Raw genomic sequence first — 7,189 nt, forward strand, 5'->3', positions numbered from 1 at the left:
GGGAATATGGCCTTTTGGATAGCTTGGACCAGACCTAAGCTGTGTAGGGCTTTCTAGCTGATAACCAGCATTTTGAGTTGCTCCAGGAAAGAGACCAGTAGCCAGTGAAGCGAGTTGTATACTTCCTATAACCAGCTCTGCTCTATTATCTGGCTGTAGCTCTTAAGCCAGTTGACGTTTCTGAGCACTTTCCAAAGGCAGCCCCATGTAGAGTGCAATACTGTACAGTAATCCAAACAGGATGTAACTAAGGCAAGCATCACTGTGACCAAATCATACATCTTAAGAAATGGGCATAGCTGACACATGATCTTTAACTGTGCAAATGCACTCCTGGGCACTGCAGAGACCTGGGCATCCATACTCAGGGCTGAGTCCAGGAGTATGCCCAAACTGTAAACCTGTGTCTTCAGGGGGAGTGTGACCTCATCCAGCACAGGCTGAGCCCCTATTCCCTGTTCCATCTTCCAAATGGCCAAGAGCACCTCTGTCTTGTTTGGACTAAGTTTCAGTTTGCTCACTTGGCCCAATCCACACCATAAAAATATATTGACTGACTCTACCAAGGCCATCCAGCTCCTGGAATCCTGTGGACACAAAGACTACCTGAGCTTGACTTCAAACAGTTTCTGTAAATTCTAATTACTCATATTTATGAAAGAGAAAACCTAATCTGACTCTCCTTACCCTCAAACATGGGAAAGTCACACACTTCAAAGACTTAAGCACAATCTTACGTATGTTAGCTTGGAAGTCCTGCTATGTGCACATCGGATTAAAGACATAGATACTTTATCTATATACAGTCATTGAAAGCCTACTTGTAAAACCTACAAATTCACTTCCGGGAAATTCCTATACTTCATCAGGGCTCCCTGGGGTATGTGGAATAAATTCCAAACTCAAGGAGCAATCACTAAGAATATATCAATACCTACCTTCCCATACTCATTTGACAGTGCCATATAGTTCATTAATGAACAAACCAGGGGCGTTCTTAGCCCCTTGGCTGCCTGGGGCGGGAAGCCAAGAGGCACCCCTGGGGGCGGGGCATCGCGGTGTGTGCGTGCGTCATGATGTCATGACGCACGCGACGCCCCGCCCCCGGGGGTGCCGGGTGGCGGATTCGGGAGTCTTTGCAGCCTACAAAGACTCCCGAAGAAGCCGCCGCCCGGCAGCAGCACCCCTTCTTGCCGCGGCTGCTCGTGCCTGCGTGAGCAGCCGCTGCAAGAAGGGGTGCTGGGCGGCAGATTCGGGAGTCTTTGCAGCCCGCAAAGACTCCTGAAGAAGCCACCGCCCGGCAGCAGCACCCCTTCTTGCCGCGGCTGCTCATGCCTGTGTGAGCAGCCACTGCAAGAAGGGGTGCTGGGTGGCGGATTCGGGAGTCTTTGCGGGCTCCAAAGACTCCCGATTCGGCAACGGAGCAAGCGGCGGTGCGTGGGGGTGACATGCAGCGGCCCCTCCCACCACTCCCCACGCACCACTGGTCACCCGGGGAGGAGCAGCGCTGCACGGACGGGGTGCTCGAGCACCCCGTCCGTGTAGCGCTGCTCCTCCCGGGGTGACAGAGGGAGCGACGGCGCGTGGGAGTGGTAGGAGGGGCCGCCGCTTGTCACCCCCACCCACCGCTGCTCACCCTGTCACTGGGGGCGTACCGCCCCTACTGCCCCTCCCCAGCGACGCCCCTGGAACTAACAGAACAATCCTAACCGTGTCTACTCAGAAGAAAGTTCTGCTGAATTCAATGGGGCTTATTCACTGTGAGTAGAGTCAGGATTGTAGTTTAACTTATTTTTTCTTCTGTGCACTGGCCTTCCCAGCACCTGAGCTCTTACTTCTTTCTCTGAATCTGAAGCAGAGATGGCCAGGCACTGTAATGTCTGTTTTGAGCATAGGAAGAGGGCAGGACTACAGCTATGCCAAGTTAGTTTTGTGGCCTGGCTGGGCACAAATCCTCCTTGATGTAGGTTGGAAGCAGTCTGGCAGCAGTGTCAACCTACCTCTCGTCCAAACCAAGCAAAGGGAGAGAGGCATGTGCCCAGCAGGGGAGCAATGGCAACTTAGTAAGAATTTGAAGGATGGGTGGAGACTGCCCGAGTTACATCCATAGCATCTGGTTGCAACACAAGCAACCCATGTTGGAGGCATACAGTAGTGCCTTTTAGAATCGGCACAAATGTTTCCCTGGAAACTCCAAACCAATGTCTGCATTGGATCTGAAAGTCAACAAGAATCAGTATACATCCTGGAACACATGCTTCCAATAGTTTACTGTTGTCAGGAGGAATGCAAATATTTTCTTAACCAGCTGTTATATCTGAACAATTTTAAAGGGTTGTTAGCAATGCAATGTGCTGGTAGGAAAATAAAAACTTGCTGGATGTCACTCAAATGTTACTTTGCATTAGGAATGCTAATTTTACAGACTAGACTTTTAAATCATACATTTGCCCATGAAAGAATTAAACTAATTGAGTGTTGTCTGTTTGGGGTGGGATGCTTAACTCTAAAAGTTGTAGCAATAAGGTTGGCAATACAAATAAAACTGAAAGTAGATTCCATTGAAGCAAATAAGTTTAGAAAGACACATTTAGGATCAGAGTGCCAAACTGGAAGTTAAATTCAGAATCTCATTTCTTACCTCATTTCATGACTATACTTTGTAAGTGCTAAAACTCCCATCTCCGGCTGAGATGAAGCCTAAGTATGTGTAACAGCATTTGCTTATCTTTGCTTTCCCTATTTTCTACCCCAACCATCTGAAAGAGGAACATTCTTTAGCAACTTGTGCCCTGAAGCAGATCATTCTGTTACATGAAGATTAATTCTTCTTATATTCATTTCCCATATAACTCTTCTTCCAAAAGCTACTGTGCCAAATGTTAGCTAGCACTTTCTGCTGCAAAAGGCAGATTCTTTCTGAATAGTTTACTGTCTTATTGTTACTCTAATCTTTCAGTGATGGCTTCAACTCTGCAGGGAAGGAAACCACAATATAAAGGCAGAATGAAGCTATTTTCCTTAAGAAACTATCTGGCTTAATCCCAGTGCCAGGATATAAAGGGCAAGCCTGTTTCTTTAATCACAGCTCCAGGGCTGCTGTTTTGAAGTACAGCGAAGTAGAATACTTCTTAAAAAAGAAAAAAAATCTGATTGGACTTCAAAAAGTTTCTTCACACATAGCCTTTTAATTCCTAGTGGAAAGGTCTATTAAATATTACTTTTAAAATTTACTAGTGAAGGACTTGAGGACCATAGGAAATTTGAATGCTTATACTAATAGATAACATATTTAAAAAATCAAACTCATTTCATTATGTATCCTATGCCTGTTAAGACCCACTTGTGTTTAATTGGAGATATGCCAATTATATATATAAAGCATTGCAACCTTAGCATGTTTTTCTTTATGCCAGTGGCAAATACCTTGACAAAACCTATTTGGTTAATTTGATGTTGAGTATGTTAGTTTATTTCTTTGCAAAATGCCTGTGCAATGCATAATTATATCAATTTCTATTAAAATGCATATGCTACAATGAAAAAACACACATTGACTTTTCTTTTTTTAAAAAAACAAGTACACTAGTATACTGGGGGGGGGGAGTTTAATTAATATGAAACACACACAATTTATATAATTATTTTTTTAATAATCCCTGAACTCCTCTTCTCACTTCCCAGCTGCTTCTGGGAGAGGCTAATTGCTCCTCAGCTGGACTTGATTGAGGGCGGGGGAGGCTGTACTTTATAATAAAGTGCAGGATACATACACCTTTTGGATAACATCTGTGAATACAGATTAAACACCTGGCACTGGAAATGCAGTGAGTGCACAGTAAATGGGAGTGTGACCACAGAAGCTGGAAACAATAGTCAGAAACATGTGCTCCCCCTTGCCTCTTCCAAGCAGCCCACCAATCCTGGTTAATTTAAATGACAATACTCCAAAATACAGAAAGCTGCTTTAAGGTCAGTTTTCTAACCAGAGTCTTAAATAACATACATGGTTTAAGATCTTGGTCAGTAAACAGCTATTAAACTACCATTTTGCATTTGGGAATGAAAAACAATGAATATTTTAGCAGTTTTCAGTGAGATGAGGAAGAGGCAGCAAATGAAAATGCATGGGCCTAACATAGAAACTTTAAAGAGAATAACCTGTTGTGGTCTAAAAAGTTGTTGCTAGGAAGTGTTGCATTCATGGATCATTTCTTACTCAGGGAACACATATCATGGTTTCTTGTTGAATTAGGTTCCCTTGCTCCGCTGTCTCATACTCTATACAAGAACATTAAGTGATTAAAAATATGTCAGGGTGGGGAATCCCCATGAGACTTAATGTGTACACACTATACTCTAAAAGTACATTATTTCCCTCCTCAGGGAATTCTGGACACTAGTTTACAGAGCTACAGTTCCCAGCAACTCTTAACAAACTACATTGCCCCAAATTCTTTGAAGGAAAGGATGTGCTTCAAATGTGCTTTGAAGGTATAGTGTGTATGGAAAGAGATAGTAGCCATGTGTGGGGGTAAGACATAGTAGTAAAACCCTTTCTTACCTTATGCACCTCAGTAAGGCCTTTCTGTGCAACCAGCATCAATACAAGCCACAGTCCTACCACAATAGCAGTTTGCTTTTGTATGTAATGGATGAGAGAAATTGTCTGGTTGCGACCCCCTTTTAAAAGCCACTTAGATATGTACTGTACTCTAATAGATCAGCCATTAAAATTTTGACGCGGGTGGCGCTGTGGTCTAAACCAGAGCCTAGGGCTTGCTGATCAGAAGGTCGGCGGTTCGAATCCCCGCGATGGGGTGAGCTCCCGTTGCTCGGTCCCTGCTCCTGCCAACCTAGCAGTTTGAAAGCACGTCAACGTGCAAGTAGATAAATAGTTACTGCTCCGGCGGGAAGGTAAATGGTGTTTCCGTGCACTGCTCTGGTTCTCCAGAAGCAGCTTAGTCATGCTGGCCACATGACCCGGAAGCTGTACGCCAGCTCCCTTGGCCAATAAAGCGAGATGAACCCCGCAACCCCAGAGTCGTTCACGACTGGACCTAAAGGTCTGGGGTCCCTTTATCTTTACCTGGACATGTACTGTACTCTAATAGATCAGCCATTAAAATTTTGAACTACCACCTAATGGTTTTAAAGATGCTTCCAACCCAGGTGCTGTGCCTTTAAGTGCTACCATAAATAAAAAATTAAGCAGGCTTGATTTCTGTGTTTCAGCAAAAAGAACTTGTTGCAACCTTAGTTGCTCTTCCTTATTGCTGGAATTTATAGTCTTATAACACAAGATTAACACAAGCAGTAAGGTTGTTTTAGGGGAGTAGCACATTATATCCATGATCATGGGTTTCTTGAGGAATATATGCTATACTCATTCCTTTGTTTGTGACTCACTTGAGCACCACCTAACCATTTTGTTTCTGGAGGGACCCAATACCAAATGAAAGCAGCACATTCACATTCCACACAGTTCAGAGGAGCTATTCCTTTAAGATCACCACACAGTAAACATGGGGAATTATATTGGAACCTGTAATCAAACACATACACTAGACTTTTTTATTTTAAAAAATCAGGCATTTTATCAGAGGATGAGGAATGTGTAGTTGTGTTGTTGTTACAGGTGCCTTTGGAGTATTCCCAATGTTTTTGGATGCTGCCCCTTATGCCCATCAAATCAAACAGCAGATCAATATAGCTAAATGTGATTCTTACACACTATGGGGGAAAATACTGCACATACACCCACACCCAGGGTCAGAACATAAATCTACATTTTATCCATTCTGAAATGTAACAGAGGACTGACAATATTTGATCTTGTCCACGTCCACTAAATAAATGAAAACTAAATAGTAGGTGAGTATGCATATCAAAGGCCTCTTCTTTATGTTTAAGGGAGTCTGTCAATCATGGGCACATGTAGAAAATTTACAAGGAGGAGCAAAGTAAACCACTGAAAGGTGGGATCAGGGTATTTTTTTTTGGGGGGGGGTTGTTCCTGTAGTTTTTGCCTTTTATCTGAGGCTCTACAATCAATAGAAACTTACTCCTTTTAAATAACAATAGTAATGAATTCTGGCAATTATGGTTCAGTGGGGAAGGTGCATGCCTCCTCTTGCTGCCCACCCCACATACACAGAACTGCCTGGAAAGTTACGACGAGGGGCTGTCCTGCTTTTGAGATGTTCAAAAACCATATCCCCCGCCTTGGAGGCCAAAGAGGATCGATGAGGGACAGTCACCGCTGGCCAGACTATGGGACAATAGCCTTTTACAGTAAAGGACAGCTGGCTAAGCGACCATGAGGCAGACGGCGTGGAAGCAGCCGAGAGAAGCAGCAACAGGTGGCGACGGCAACGCGAAAACTTTTCAACTTGCCTCAAGCAACCAGAGGGGAAAAAACCCCAAGGCTCGGCAGAAACACGGGAAAGAAGCAAGGCGTGCACCCGTGTTACATCTGCTATAGCAAGAATGGCGAAGAGGGTTGTGAGGTACTTCCTCAAAAGGCAGCAAATGATTTGCAGCCGCTTCCTCACTCAAGCCAGAGCAAGGTTTGCAGAAGACAAAAGTAATTTCTGAGTAAACATGTGATAGATAAAGGCGGCTGACGAGCCTGGGCACGATTACTTGGGCGTCCAATGTCCCTCGAAGTCGGACTGAATGGACAACTTCTCTCCTCGCCCCCACCCGCCAGCTTTTAAAGGGCAAATGTTGTGCAGCCCTCCCTTTAAAGCCAGAGGCTAGTGCAGCTTCCAACAGCTTTACAACAAGGAGCAAAGCACAAACTCATATACGCTCCCGCCCGAGCTATTTTCCTTCCCTCTCAAACACAGTAAAACTGTTGCAACCCGCAGATGTTTCCCCCCTCCCCCCTATTCCTCTGGAGCTCTTCTTGTTTTTCTCGCTTCTTTTCCCTTCCCCCTCCTCCTTTGTATTTTTAAACCACGCGATTTCACCTTCCTCGGACCAATAGCAACTCCTGGTTTATGCCTTGGCCAATGGTAGGGCTTCCTGCGGGTTTTTCCCTCCAGCCCTACCAGCCCTCCAATCGGAGGCGCGCTCTTAATCCCACTCTCTCCACACTCCCTAACCGGTTTCAACGGGTATGAAGCGCAAGCAATCCCCTCCCCCCCGCCCTCTTTTTCCCCCGCCCCCTTTCTCGACCGAACAC

This window comes from Lacerta agilis, chromosome 9 (genome assembly GCF_009819535.1).
Source record: "Lacerta agilis isolate rLacAgi1 chromosome 9, rLacAgi1.pri, whole genome shotgun sequence".
NCBI classification, from domain to species: Eukaryota; Metazoa; Chordata; class Lepidosauria; order Squamata; family Lacertidae; genus Lacerta; species Lacerta agilis.